Below are 14,392 nucleotides of genomic sequence, written 5' to 3'. Positions count from 1 at the left end.
TTCATCGATCTTTTTGAAGTTCCTACGTACTTCAAAAGTACTTGGGACTTTCCTGACACTTTCCTGACTAGGGAGGGCCACTTTGAAAGGCACGGCCAAGTGGTCTGACCAGGAGAGGGAGAAAGGAACCATGACTGAAAGTCTCTGATCATTAGAGAAAATGCCATCGAGCGTATGACCAGCTCGATGGGTGGGTCCTTTCACCAGTTGAGTGAATCCACATGCTGTCAGAGCTTCCAGCAGCACGGAGGTGTCATGAGATTCCAATAGTTCCAAATGAAAATTAAAATCACCCAAAATAGTCAGATTCTCCCGACCAAAGTAGGGTTCCAGGAGTTGAAGCAGTTTTAGACTAAAGTCCGCTCTAGAACCGGGCGGACGATAGACCAAAATCCCATTAAATGGGGAGACATGGGACTCATGTAATGAGAAGTAGACCACCTGAGTCGCATCCTTGGGGTCAGATAAAAGCGTGGCTTCACTGCCTTTCGGATAGGATCACACAAACAGCACACACTTGCATACACAGCCACCTCCCATCTCAGAACCCACCTCACTGCCTTCCATCATATACAGTGCTCCACTGCCTTTCTGCTAGAAGCACACAAACACCACAGGCTTATATACACAACCACCTACCAATACAGAACCACCTCTCTCCCTTCTATCATGTACAGTGCCCCACTGCCTTTCTGCTAGAGTCACACAAACACCACACACTTACATACACAGCCACCTCCCATCTCAGCACCACCTCACTGCCTTCCATCATGTACATTGCTTCACTGCCTTTCGGATAGGATCACACAAACAGCACACACTCGCATACACAGCCACCTCCCATCTCAGCACCACCTCACTGCCTTCTATCATGTACATTGCTTCACTGCCTTTCGGATAGGGTCACACAAACACCATACACTTGTATACACAACCACCTCCCATCTCAGAACCACCTACCTGTCTTCCATCATGTACAGAGCTTCACTGCCTTTCTGCTAGAGCCACACAAACACCAAACACTTACATACACAGCCACCTCCCATCTCAGCACCACCTCACTGCCTTCCATCATGCACGTTGCTTCACTGCCTTTCCGATAGGATCACACAAACAGCACACACTCGCATACACAGCCACCTCCCATCTCAGAACCCACCTCACGGACTTCCATCATATACAGTGCTCCACTGCCTTTCTGCTGGAGTCACACAAACACCACACACTTACATACACAGCCCCCTCCCATCTCAGCACCACCTCACTGCCTTCCATCATGTACATTGCTTCACTGCCTTTCGGATAGGATCACACAAACAGCACACACTTGCATACACAGCCACCTCCCATCTCAGAACCCACCTCACTGCCTTCCATCATATACAGTGCTCCACTGCCTTTCTGCTAGAAGCACACAAACACCACAGGCTTATATACACAACCACCTACCAATACAGAACCACCTCTCTCCCTTCTATCATGTACATTGCTTCACTGCCTTTCCGATAGGATCACACAAACAGCACACACTCGCATACACAGCCACCTCCCATCTCAGACCCACCTACCTGTTTTCCATTATGTACAGTGCTTCACTGCCTTTCTGCTAGATTCAAACAAACATCACACACTTACATACACAGACACCTCCCATCTCAGCACCACTTCCCTGCCTTCCATCACGTACATTGCTTCACTGCCTTTTGAGTAGGATCACACAAACACCACACACTCAAATACACAGCCAACTCCCATCTCAGAACCACCTCACTGGCTTCAATCATGTACATTGCTCGATTGCCTTTCAAATAAGATCACACAAACACCACACACTTACATACCCAGCCACCTCCAATCTCAGAACCCACCTATCTGCCTTCAATCATGTACAGTGCTTCACTACCTTCCTCCTAGAGTCACACAAACACCACACGCTTGTATACACAACCACCTCCCATCTCAGAACCCCCTCCCTACCTTCAATCATGTACAGTGCACCACTGCTTTTCTGATAGAGTCACACAAACACCACACACACACATACACAGCCACCTCCCATCTCAGAACCCACCGATCCGCCTTCTATCATATACAGTGCACCACCGCCTTTCTGCTAGAGTACCGCAATCACCATACACTTACATACACAGCCACTGCTCATTTCAGAACCCACCTATCTGCCTTTAATCATGTACAGTGCTTCACTGCCTTTCTGCTAGAGGCACACAAACACCACACACTTACATACACAGCCACATCGCATCTCAGAACACACATATGTGCCTTCAATTGTGTATATTGCTCCACTGCCTTTCAGCTAGTCACACACACACCACACACTTACATACACAATCATCTCCCATCTCAGAACCCACCTATCTGCCTTGAATTATGTACAGAGCTTCACTGCCTTTCTGATAACGTCACACAAACACAACACACTTACATACACAGCCACCTCCGATCTTAGTACCACCTCCCTGCCTTCAATCATGTACAGTGCTCCACTGCCTTTCGAGATAGGTTCACAAAAACACCATATACTGACTTACACAGGCACCTCCCATCTCAGAACCACCTCACTCCATTCCATCATGTACAGTTATTCACTGCCTTTCTGCCAGATTCACACAAACATCACACACTCTCTCCCTCCTATCAGGTACAATGCTCCCCTGCCATTCTGCTAGAGTCACACAAACATCACACACATACATACACAGCCACCTCCCATCTCACCACCACTTTCCTGCCTTCCATCACGTACATTGCTTCACTGCCTTTCGAGTAGGATCACACAAACACCACACACTTACATACACAGCCACCTCCCATCTCAAAACCCACCTATCTGCCATCAATCATGTACAGTGCCTAACTGCCTTCCTGCTAGACTCACACAAATACCACACACTCACATATACAGCCACCTCCCATCTCAGAAACTATCTATCTGCATTTATTCATGTACAGTGCTTCACTGCCTTTCAGCTAGAGTCACACAAACACCACACACTCTCTCCCTCCTACCAGGTACAATGTTCCACTGCCATTGTGCTAGAGTCATACAAACATCACACACATACATACCCAGCCATCTCCCATCTCAGAACCACCTACCTGTCTTCCATCATGTACCGTGCTTCACTGCCTCTCTGCTAGTCACACAAACATCACACACTTATATACACAGCCACCTCCCATCTCAGCACCACTTCCCTGCCTTCCATCATGTACATTGCTTCACTGCCTTTCGAGTAGGATCACACAAACACAACACACTCACATACACAGCCAACTCCCATCTCAGAACCACCTCACCGGCTTCAATCATGTACATTGCTTCACTGCCTTTCTGCTAGAGTCACACAAACACCACACACATACATACCTAGCCACCTCCCATCTCAGACCCACCTACCTGTTTTCCATCATGTACAGAGCTTCACTGCCTCTCTGCTAGAGTCACACAAACAGCACACACTTACATACACAGCCACCTCCCATCTCAGCACCACTTCCCTGCCTTCAATCATGTACATTGCTTCACTGCCTTTCGAGTAGGATCACAGAAACACCACACACTCAAATACACAGCCACCTCCCATCTCAGAACCACCTCACTGGTTTTAATCATGGACAGTGCTCCACTGCCTTTCAAATAAGATCACACAAACACCACACACTTACATACCCAGCCACCTCCCATCTCAGAACTCACCTATCTGCCTTCAATCATGTACAGTGCTTCACTGCCTTCTGTGATAACGTGCTAATGCATCATAACATTGCTTTGTACCTTCAATTCATAGAATCCTGTTAAGAGATTCTTTCTCAGAATGTAGACTTCCCTGGAAGTCAGTTGTTCGTTGGACTTTCGTGGATGAGGTTAATAAATACCCACATACCTTCTCTTCAAGTTTCCTGTTTACTTATTTTAAACACTAAAGTGGCGACGAGGATGGGATACCTCAACACGAAGAGAAAAGAAGATTAAGACACCCCTCCTCCAGCGGCTGTGTTTAAGAAATGAAGCGGTGACTTCCCTGCGGCGGTTTGTTTACATGATGTTCGTCTGAGTTATCATCCGGTGAGGAGAGCGGTGGGAATTTAAACTCGGCAGAGATTTGGTTAAAATATTTTTTTGGGATCTAAAAATCGACTTGTTCTTAAGAAATAACAAGCGCGAGCTTTTAAACTGAACGTGAGGGGCGCGAGCTGTGATAAGCGCAAGCTGCGCGATCTGCAAAAGAATGAGTATTGACGTAAGCACGAACTGAAGAGCGTAATACGCACAAAGACCATGCGTTTCAGCTGTGCGTTCCATTTTCTCTAGAGAGCCCATTCTTCACGTCATAATACCACGGTGTTCTATTTTTCATCCTTTGCATTTTGACTTGTCAATTTCAACATTCCAAGGCATTGTTAATTATTATTTCCCAGCAACTTCAGACAATTGTTTATTTTTTTACACCTTTAACATAAGGACAATTGGTTATATAAATAAAATTGACTCTATTATATTAAAAAAGTGAACATTTGATATAAAAAAAAGAGAAGAGGTCAATTTAAAAAAAATAAAATGCAAAATGTTACTCAACCGGCATTTTTTCTAGTAAGTCCAGGAGAACCTAATGTAAAATGGAAAAAGTGGAAGAACATTTTTGGAAATTATGCCAGGGTATGTGGCACAAATTTAAGTGCAGAAAGGAAAATGGCTCTTCTTCTACATTGCCTCGGTGGTGAAGGACAAGACGTTTTGGAACACCTACCAGATTTACCTGCAGCAGAGCAAAGAAATCTGAATGAATACGAGATTGCTATATTACAATTAGACCGTCATTACTTACCAAGATTAAGCACCATAATGGAACGTTATCATTTTGGCTTAAGAGAACAAAAGAAAGATGAGACAGTTGAGGAATATGTATCTTCTCTAAGAAAATTAGCATCTTCGTGCAACTTTGGACAAACGCTTGATGAGAGGATACGTGATCAATTAGTTCTAAGATGTGCACATGATGACATCAGGAAAGAGTTATGGTTGAAAGATGAACCTCCTCTTAAAGAAGTTTTAGTTATTGCAAAACAGGTCGAACATATGACTAAATGTGTAGGTGAATTAGAAAAAGAAAAGGAGAAACCTGATATTAAAGAAGAAACTAAAGTGGATGATGTTGTATGTCAAATAAAAAAGCAGGAGGCTACAAGTGGTCAGGAAAAACAGGGTGCAATGTCAAATGTAATGAATCCTAACATGCCTAATGCTTTGTATTCTTCTCAATCTAGTAGGTTTTCCTGTTTCAGGTGTGGTCAAAATTCACATTTAGCAAATTCTCCAACTTGCCCTGCATTAAAGGTTGTGTGTAACTTATGTGGAAAGAGAGGGCATTATGCAATGTTCTGTAGAACAAGAATGTTGAAAGGAGAAGTTATAAAAAAGAAATGGTCTCAACCCCAAGTTAGAACTGTGAGTTTTGAGATAAAATGTAATGAAATTGATCATCCTTCACATTTGGTGAAAGTAGAGAATAAGATGATAAATTTTAAATTTGATTCTTGTTCTCGTATTACCTTAATTTATGAGGAATTATTTAAGGATACCTTTCCAGACAATCCAAAATTAATGAGATCAGATATATTACCCCTTGGTTATAGTGATAAACCAATAAAAATTCTAGGGTATTTCTTGGGAGAGATAGAATTGGGCAGTCGAATAACTGTTGGGAAAATATATGTAGCAAAGAAAGGTGATGCCTTATTGGGGTGGTTACATCAAAGAGAACTTGGAGTGTCACTTGATCCAAATTCCACTCCCCAAGTTAAAATTCAGGAAGTGCATGAGAGTGTAGAAAGTTGTGTGAGTGATGATTTATGTAAAGTTTTTTCAGAAAAATTTCCAGATGTTTTTAAAGAAAAGTTGGGATGTTTACGTGGTTATAAACATCATATCAAATTGAAAGGAAATGCCATTCCTATTGTAGCAAAAGTGAGGAGAATCCCTTTGTTAGAACAAACGAAAGTTCAGGAAGAAATTGACAAACTAATTAATAATGGGATAATTGAACCAGTTGAGGCAACAGAGTGGTTGGCTCCTATTGTTATTGTGAAGAAACCTACTGGCGAAATTCGTCTTTGCATTGATTTGAGATCCCTAAATAAGGAGGTAGTAGTAGATAGGTTTCCGTTACCTAACATTGATGAGTTGGTTGGCACTTTGGGTGGGGCAAAATACTTTACCACTCTTGATCTAGCATCTGCCTACCACCAGGTAGAACTGGATGAGTCTTCACAGGAGCTAACGCCTTTCATCACTCCTATGGGTACTTTTAAATACAAAAAAATGCCATTTGGACTTGTGTCGGCAGCTTCTGTATTTCAAAGAATCATGGCTAAGATTTTGAGAGGTTTGCCTGGGGTGAAGTGTTATCAGGATGATTTGTTGATATTTGGGAATAATTTGAGTGAACACAATGAACGTGTGTGTCTGGTTCTTAGACGTTTGGGTGAAGCTGGTATGTCACTAAAGAAAAGTAAGTGCAAATTCGGTGTACGAGAGGTAAATTATCTTAGGCATAGAATTACTGGTGAGGGCGTTTTCCCAAAAAAAGAGCTTATAGAGACTATTTCAAAGATAAATGAACCAATTAATAAGGATGAGTTACTTTCTTTTTTAGGAATGGTTGAGTTCTATGGAAAGTTTATCACTAATTTTGCAGAAAAGACTCATAACTTGAGGAAGTTGACTGCTAAAAGTGCTATTTTTGATTGGTCGGATGACTGCAGAAAAGAATTTGAAGGTATAAAAAGGGAATTAAATAAGGCTCCATCTTTGCATGCCTTTGTTCCTGGTCTTCCGACTTTTATGTTCACTGATGCAAGTGATAAAGGTCTTGGAGCTATTTTAACACAAAGAAAAGATGGGCGAGATTTTTTGATTTGTTGTTCATCAAGGTGCCTTAAGGGTGCAGAAATAAACTACTCAGTGATTGAGAAGGAGTCTCTTGCCATTTTTTGGGCTTTGAGGAAATTCAGAAATTTGATCTGGGGATCAAAGGTGTGTGTTTTATCAGATCATAAACCCCTAAGAGAGGTATTTACTAAGAAAGGTGTAGATGCCATCTCCTCAAGAATTAGGAAATGGATAATCTCTTTACAAGAGTTTGATTTTGAGGTGGATTACATTCCTGGTGTAGCCAATAAGTCCGCGGATTGCTTATCAAGACTGGTTACTATTGAGAATGTTCAAAAAGATGATACTTTTGATATAGATGACACTATCAGAGTTTGTGAAGTTACTGAAGGAGCGGTTGAGGAGTGTGAATGGAGGACTGAGTTAGGAAAAGATGAAGAGATTTCAAAACTTATTTCTTCTTTAAAAAACCATTGTCGTTTAGAATAACCTTGGTTGTTGGTTTCAGATGAACTATCTATTACTGATGATGGTCTTCTCACTCGTGGGACGAAATTAATTCCACCGGTTGGTATTAGGAAAAAATTGTTATCCCATGCCCATTCCGTCATCTAGGCATTGTCAAAACTAAGGAAATTCTTTGTTTGCAGTTTTGGTGGCCTGGCATGGATCTGGAAATAGAGAGAATGGTGAGAGATTTTCTTGAATGTTGTGCAAGCGATAAAATTTCGAAGACTAGACACATGCTCATGGTCAAGAGAATTTTACCTAATCATCATTGGGATGAGGTTGCAATCGACATTGTTGGCCCTTTGTCTGGAGTTTCTGATACTCCATACTTAATTGTCTTGATAGACTTATATTCAAGATGGATTGAGGTTTCTGCTGTAAGAGACATAACTTCAGATGCGGTAATCAAATTCTTGCATGCTATTTTTTTAAAAGAGAGTTTTCCTAATAGTTTACTTTCAGATAATGGACCTCAGTTCTGCTCGAAGTTGTTTGAAGATTATTTAAAGAAATGTGGTGTGACTCATAAGAGATGTTCTTTGTATCATCCTGAGTCGAATGGTGCTGTTGAAAGGGTTAACAAGACTCTTAAAGAAGCTATTCAGTTAGCTAGGTCATCTGGTTTGGATTGGAAGGTCTCTCTTAAGGATAGAATTAACAGTTATCGCATGGCTCCCCATTCGACCACTGAAAGATCTCCTTTTGAGTTGTTTAAGGGAAGAGTTCCTAATACTTTGTGGTGTCCTGGTTGGATGAAGCTGAACAAAGGTTTGGTAGATAATAGTGTTGGTGAATGGAGGTGTAAGGAGTTAGACAAACAAGTTGCTAGGAAAGAGTATTTTGATAGTAGTAAGTCTGTATTATTTCATAAGTTCAGAATTGGTGATCTTGTTCACATCAGAGCTCCTGTTGGGTGTAGGCCTTGGTCTAAGTTCACTGAAGTTCGCTCTGTTGTGAAAATCTTCAGAAATGCTATCAAAACGGATGATGGAAGGATATGGAATAACAGTCGTGTGTTTCTGGTTGATTCAAGGTTGCCTGCTGTTGGTGGTAATTCAGGCTATTCCCGTTATTCTTCTTCTGTGTCTCCAAGTCTGTCTTCTTCTTCTAGGTTGGGTCAGAGAGTACGAAGACCTCCTTTGTACTTAAGAGATTATGTTTAATTATTTTTTTTTTTGTTTCTTTTGTTGTTCTTATTAGAAAGGGAGATGTGTGATATTGTGTTAATGTATCACAACATGCTTTGTTCCTTTAATTTCATTTTTGTTTTTATTAGAAATGGAGATGTGTGATAACGTGCTAATGCATCATAACATTGCTTTGTACCTTTAATTCATAGAATCCTGTTAAGAGATTCTTTCTCAGAATGTAGACTTCCCTGGAAGTCAGTTGTTCGTTGGACTTTCGTGGATGAGGTTAATAAATACCCACATACCTTCTCTTCAAGTTTCCTGTTTACTTATTTTAATGTGTTGAACACCACACCTTCCTCCTAGAGTCACACAAACACCACACACTTGTATACACAACCGCCTCCCATCTCAGAACCACCTCCCTACCTTCAATGATGTACAGTGCTCCACTGCTTTTCTGCTAGAGTCACACAAACACCTCACACACACATACACAGCCACCTCTCATCTCAGAACCCACCGATCCGCCTTCTATCATATACAGTGCACCACTGCCTTTCTGCTAGAGTAACACAATCACCATACACTTACAAACACAGCCACTGCTCATTTCAGAACCCACCTATCTGCCTTTAATCATGTACGGTGCATCACTGCCTTTCTGCTTGAGTCACACAAACACCACACACTTACATACACAGCCACGTCGCATCTCAGAACACACATATGTGCCTTGAAATGTGTATATTGCTCCATTGCCTTTTTGCTATAGTCACACACACACCACACACTTACATACACAATCATCTCCCATCTCAAAACCCACCTATCTGCCTTCAATTATGTATGGGGCTTCACTGCCTTTCTGCTAGAGTCACACAAACACCACACACTAACATACACAGCCACCTCCCATCTCAGCACCACGTCCATGCCTTCAATCATGTACAGTTCTCCACTGCCTTTGAGATAGGTTCATAAAAACACCATATACTTACATACACAGCCAACTCCCATCTCAGAACCCAGTTATCTGCCTTCCACCATGTACAGTCTTCCACTGCGTTTCTGCGAGAGACACAGAAACACCACACACTTGTATACACAACCACCTCCCATCTCAGTACCACCTACCTGTCTTCCATCATGTACAGTGCTGCACTGCCTTTCTGCTAGAGTCACACAAACACCACAGGCTTATATACACAGCCACCTCCCATCCCAGAACCCACCTCCCTACCTTCAATCATGTACACTGCCTTTCTGCTAGAGTCACACAAACACCACACACTTACATACACAGCCACCTCCCATCTCAGGACCACCACCCTGTCTTCAATCATGTACAATTCTTCACTGCCTTTCAGATAGGTTCACACAAACACCACCCACTCACATAAAAACACCTCACATCTCATGCACACCTGCCTGCCTTGGATCATGTACAGTGCTCCACTGCCTTTCTGCTAGAGTCACACTCACACCACAGACTCATATACACAGCCACCTCCCATCTTAGAATCCACCTATCTGCCTTCAATCAAGTACAGTGCTCCACTGACTGTCTGCTAGAGTCACACAAACACCACACACTCACACACACAGCCACCTCACATCTCAGAACCAACTCCCTGCCATCAATCATGTACAGAGTACCACTGCCTTATGGCTAGAGTCACACACACACCACACACTCACACACACAGCCACCCTCAATCTCAGAAACACCTCCCTGCCTTCAAACATGTGCAGAGTACCACTGCCTTATGGCTAGAGTCACACACACACCACACACTCACACACACAGCCACCTCACATCTCAGAACCAACTCCCTGCCATCAATCATGTACAGAGTACCACTGCCTTATGGCTAGAGTCACACAAACACCACACACTCACATACACAGCCGCCTCCCATCTCATGCACACCTCCCTGCCTTGGATCATGTACAGTGCTCCCTGCCTTTCTGCTTTTTCGCATTTCAAGCGCTGCAGCGGCGCCAGGCTGCAGTTGGCGCTATACCATGTTTCACATGAGAGATGAGGGTGGCCTGGGAGGGAGAGCAGTGCTCAGAGTTGGTTGTATTCTCGTTTGAGATCAGAGAGGAAAGAGGACGCATGAGATATTAAAATAAACAGCAGAGAACTCACCTGTCTGCTGGACAAGCTCCTCTCTGCCTCTCAGGTCACCAGCGACAGCAAAGGACCGTCTCTCAAGAGAGGCCGCTGCAGCTTTGGGGTCTACGGGCAGCGACAGGGGCCAAAGTCTGAAGCCAGACCTTGGAGAGATGTCCACATGTGCAAATGTACAGAGGGCAGCTCAGAGGCAACAGAGCTAAATACACAAGAGGAATAAACAGGCAGAGAGAGGGGAACAAAGTCTGAAGCAAGGGGGGCCAGAAAATGTAAATACCCCCCACTGTGAACAAGGAGTGGGTGAGATTCACGTAATTAACTTGGCATTCCGTGTCATACATTAGCGTGAAGTGTGTTCTTGCGTCTGTTTGTGATGCGAGGATGCATTTTGTACCACACAAGTGCTGTGAACAACCGACACTCATGTTGTGGGGGGTTGCGTTGCTCCCATTCTCCTGCGCTTTAACTTTCCTGTGGCATAACGACCCGCAGTCTTCCAAGGAAGTGACGTCACATGCTTTTAACCCTGATGACATCAAAATAATTGACATTTCTGAAGTTCCATAATCAATACATAATTAATATAAAAACACATCACAGATAAATGCCTGAATTATAGAACATCTGTATTAGGAGCTGATGTGATAAGAAAGGGGATCATTCATTGAGTCTCTTAGTGTCACCTGCAAAATGATGTCTTCATCTGAAGTCCATATAGAGCCACAAAACACACGACAGCACTGGAAGCCTAGTGTTTTATTCCACGAGCCGCCATCATGATTTATAATTCCCCTGTTCTAAACCTCGATGAGAAATATGTTCATAAATGATAGGAAGAGAAGAAAAGAGATTTAAATACCGCAATAGTAGTTATCTGCACATGTATTAATTGCCGTAGTCCACAAATTGAATATGAACTAGTTTATTGGACTAAATTATTCCTAACTGTGTATACATTTTGTTTTAAGATCGTTTGCAAGGCCCCATCACTCGAGTGACCCATAGAGATGAAAGCTTTATTCACACACTTCATGTTTCATATAAATATAAAAATTATACATGATAACAACGTTTTTTTGTTTAATCAGAAGAGTGCACATTGCACTGCTGAATAAATTAATTTAATTAAACCTAAAGTGTAATGTCCTAGCCACACTCCCAGTGGAAGCTGCAGAAAGTAAATATTGCAAGACACTGATTACCTTCTGTTCCTGGAGTGGTGGCTGGTGGTATTTGTAAGTGGTGAGCCGTAGTGCTGACCCAGAAGTGAAGGGCGGCTCCTAGTGTGTGGGGTGGGGAGAGGGGCAGAGGGTCTGAGAAGGAGTCTTTCTAAGAGAAGTTTGAAAAAATCGGACCAGATAGTACATTTTCAGGCTTTGTTTCACCAAACTCCGCTTGAAAATAACATGCACGGAAAACGCATTGATTAAATATGTATCTCTTTCGTGGTGTGCCAGGCCACTTCAACCTCACTTTCCCCAAGAGTTGACCCCATTTTTACCAAAACGTGTTGGCTCCGCCCCCATATGTCGAAAAATGACTTCCATCGTGCCAGGTCCAGCATACTGTCATGGGTGCTCCCCATCTGACACGGGCGCCCCTTTAGTCCCAAACTTACATATGATATGCCACTGCTGGAATCTTGCCATTGGGGCCCTTCTTAAGCCACAGGTGATTCTTAAGTCCTCTATGTCGTGGCCGACATTTAGTCATGATTGTCCCCTGCTATGTGCCACAATTGTCCTCCCTTATGCCAAAAATTACCCTCAATGTACCAGCGCTGGCATTTTGCTACGGGTGCCCCCAATTCCAAGAATTTCCAAAAGTCTACCAGCACCAGCAGTTTTCTACTAGTGCCCCTTGAAAAAAAGGCACTGAGTAGGCCCCTGCCAGCATTTTGTCATGAATGTCCCCCTGTGTCTAGCATAGGTCCAGTGTGTCCTCGTTTGCCAGCATCTTGTCAATAATGTCCCCATGTGTCTAGTAAAAGTCTAGTGTGCCCTTGTTTGCCAGCATTTTGTCAATAATCTCCCTATATGTCTTATTATAAGTCTAGTGTGCCCTCGTTTGCCACCATTTTGTCACGAGTGTCCGCATGTGTCTCGTATAGGTCTAGTGTGCCTTCGTTTGCCATCATTTTGTCATGAGTGTCCCCATGTGTCTAGAACATGTCTAGTGTGCCCTCGTTTGCCAGCATTTTGTCATGAGTGTCCCCATGTGTCTAGTGGCCCTCGTTTGCCAGCATTTTCTCATGAATGTCCCCATGTGTCTAGTATAGGTCTAGCGTGCCCTCGTTTGTCAGCATTTTGTCATGAGTGTCCCCATGTGTCTAGTATAAGTCTAGTGTGCCCTCGTTTGTCAGCATTTTGTTATGAGTGTCCCCATGTGTCTAGTATAGGTCTAGTGTGCATTCGTTTGCCAGAATTTTGTCATGAGTGTCCCCATGTGTCTAGTATAAGTCTAGTGTGCCTTTGTTTGCCAGCATTTTGTCATGAGTGTCCCCGTGTGTCTAGTATAGGTCTAGTGTGCCCTTGTTTTCCAGCATTTTGTCATGAGTGTCCCCACGTGTCTAGTATAAGTCTAGTGTGCCCTCGTTTGTCAGCATTTTGTTATGAGTGTCCCCATGTGTCTAGTATAGGTCTAGTGTGCCCTCGTTTGCCAGAATTTTGTCATGAGTGTCCCCATGTGTCTAGTATAAGTCTAGTGTGCCCTCCTTTGTCAGCATTTTGTTATGAGTGTCCCCATGTGTCTAGTATAGGTCTAGTGTGCCCTCGTTTGCCAGAATTTTGTCATGAGTGTCCCCGTGTGTCTAGTATAGGTCTAGTGTGCCCTAGTTTGCCAGCATTTTGTCATGAGTGCCCCCATGTGTCTAGTATAGGTCTAGTGTGCCCTTGCTTGCCAGCATTTTGTCATGAATGTCCCCATGTGCCTAGTATAGGTCTAGTGTGCCCTCGTTTGCCAGCATTTTTCATGAGTGCCCCCATGTGTCTGGTATAGGTCTAGTGTGCCCTAGTTTGCCAGCATTTTGTCATGAGTGTCCCCATGTGTCTAGTATAGGTCTAGTGTGCCCTAGTTTGCCAGCATTTTGTCATGAGTGTCCCCATGTGTCTAGTATAAGTCTAGTGTGCCCTCGTTTGACAGCATTTTGTCATGAGTGTCCCCATGTGCCTTATTATAGGTCTAGTGTGACCTCGTTTGCCAGCATTTTGTCATGAGTGTCCCCATGTGTCTCGTATCGGTCTAGTGTGCCCTCGTTAGCCAGCATTTTGTCATGAGTGTCCTCATGTGTCTAGTATAGTCTAGTGTGCCCTCGTTTGCCAGCATTTTGTCATGAATGTCCCCATGTGTCTAGTATAGGTCTAGTGTGCCCTCGCTTGCCAGCATTTTGTCATGAATGTCCCCATGTGTCTAGTATAGGTCTAGTGTGCCCTCGCTTGCCAGCATTTTGTCATGAGTGTCCCCATGTGTCTAGTATAGGCCTAGTGTGCCCTCGTTTGCCAGCATTTTGTCATGAGTGTCCCCATGTGTCTAGTATAGGTCTAGTGTGCCCTCATTTGCCAGCATTTTGTCATGAATGTCCCCATGTGTCTAGTATAGGTCTAGTGTGCCCTCGCTTGCCAGCATTTTGTCATGAGTGTCCCCATGTGTCTAGTATAGGCCTAGTGTGCCCTCGTTTGCCAGCATTTTGTCATGAATGTC

At 43.4% G+C, this 14,392-nt stretch overlaps 1 protein-coding gene across 10 annotated transcripts in view; it reads right to left on the bottom strand.

Annotated features, from left to right (window-relative positions):
• The window catches only part of LOC147710070 (butyrophilin subfamily 3 member A3-like), a 662,391-nt gene extending 651,565 nt beyond the window's left edge, over window positions 1–10,826 (bottom strand). For 8 of the 10 annotated variants that reach the window (XM_086920762.1, XM_086920765.1, XM_086920768.1 and 5 more), the window contains exon 1: window positions 10,709–10,825. The gene's annotated coding sequence lies outside the window, so the exon portion shown is untranslated. Of the gene's footprint in view, window positions 1–10,708 lie in introns of all 10 variants that reach the window. The other 2 variants (XM_086920761.1, XM_086920771.1) reach the window with 2 other exon arrangements.
• Between the last annotated feature and the right edge of the window lie 3,566 nt (window positions 10,827–14,392).

Source organism: Lissotriton vulgaris, chromosome 5 (assembly GCF_964263255.1).
Source record: "Lissotriton vulgaris chromosome 5, aLisVul1.2, whole genome shotgun sequence".
NCBI lineage: Eukaryota > Metazoa > Chordata > Amphibia > Caudata > Salamandridae > Lissotriton > Lissotriton vulgaris.
This window is presented reverse-complemented; position numbering and strand designations above follow the sequence as displayed.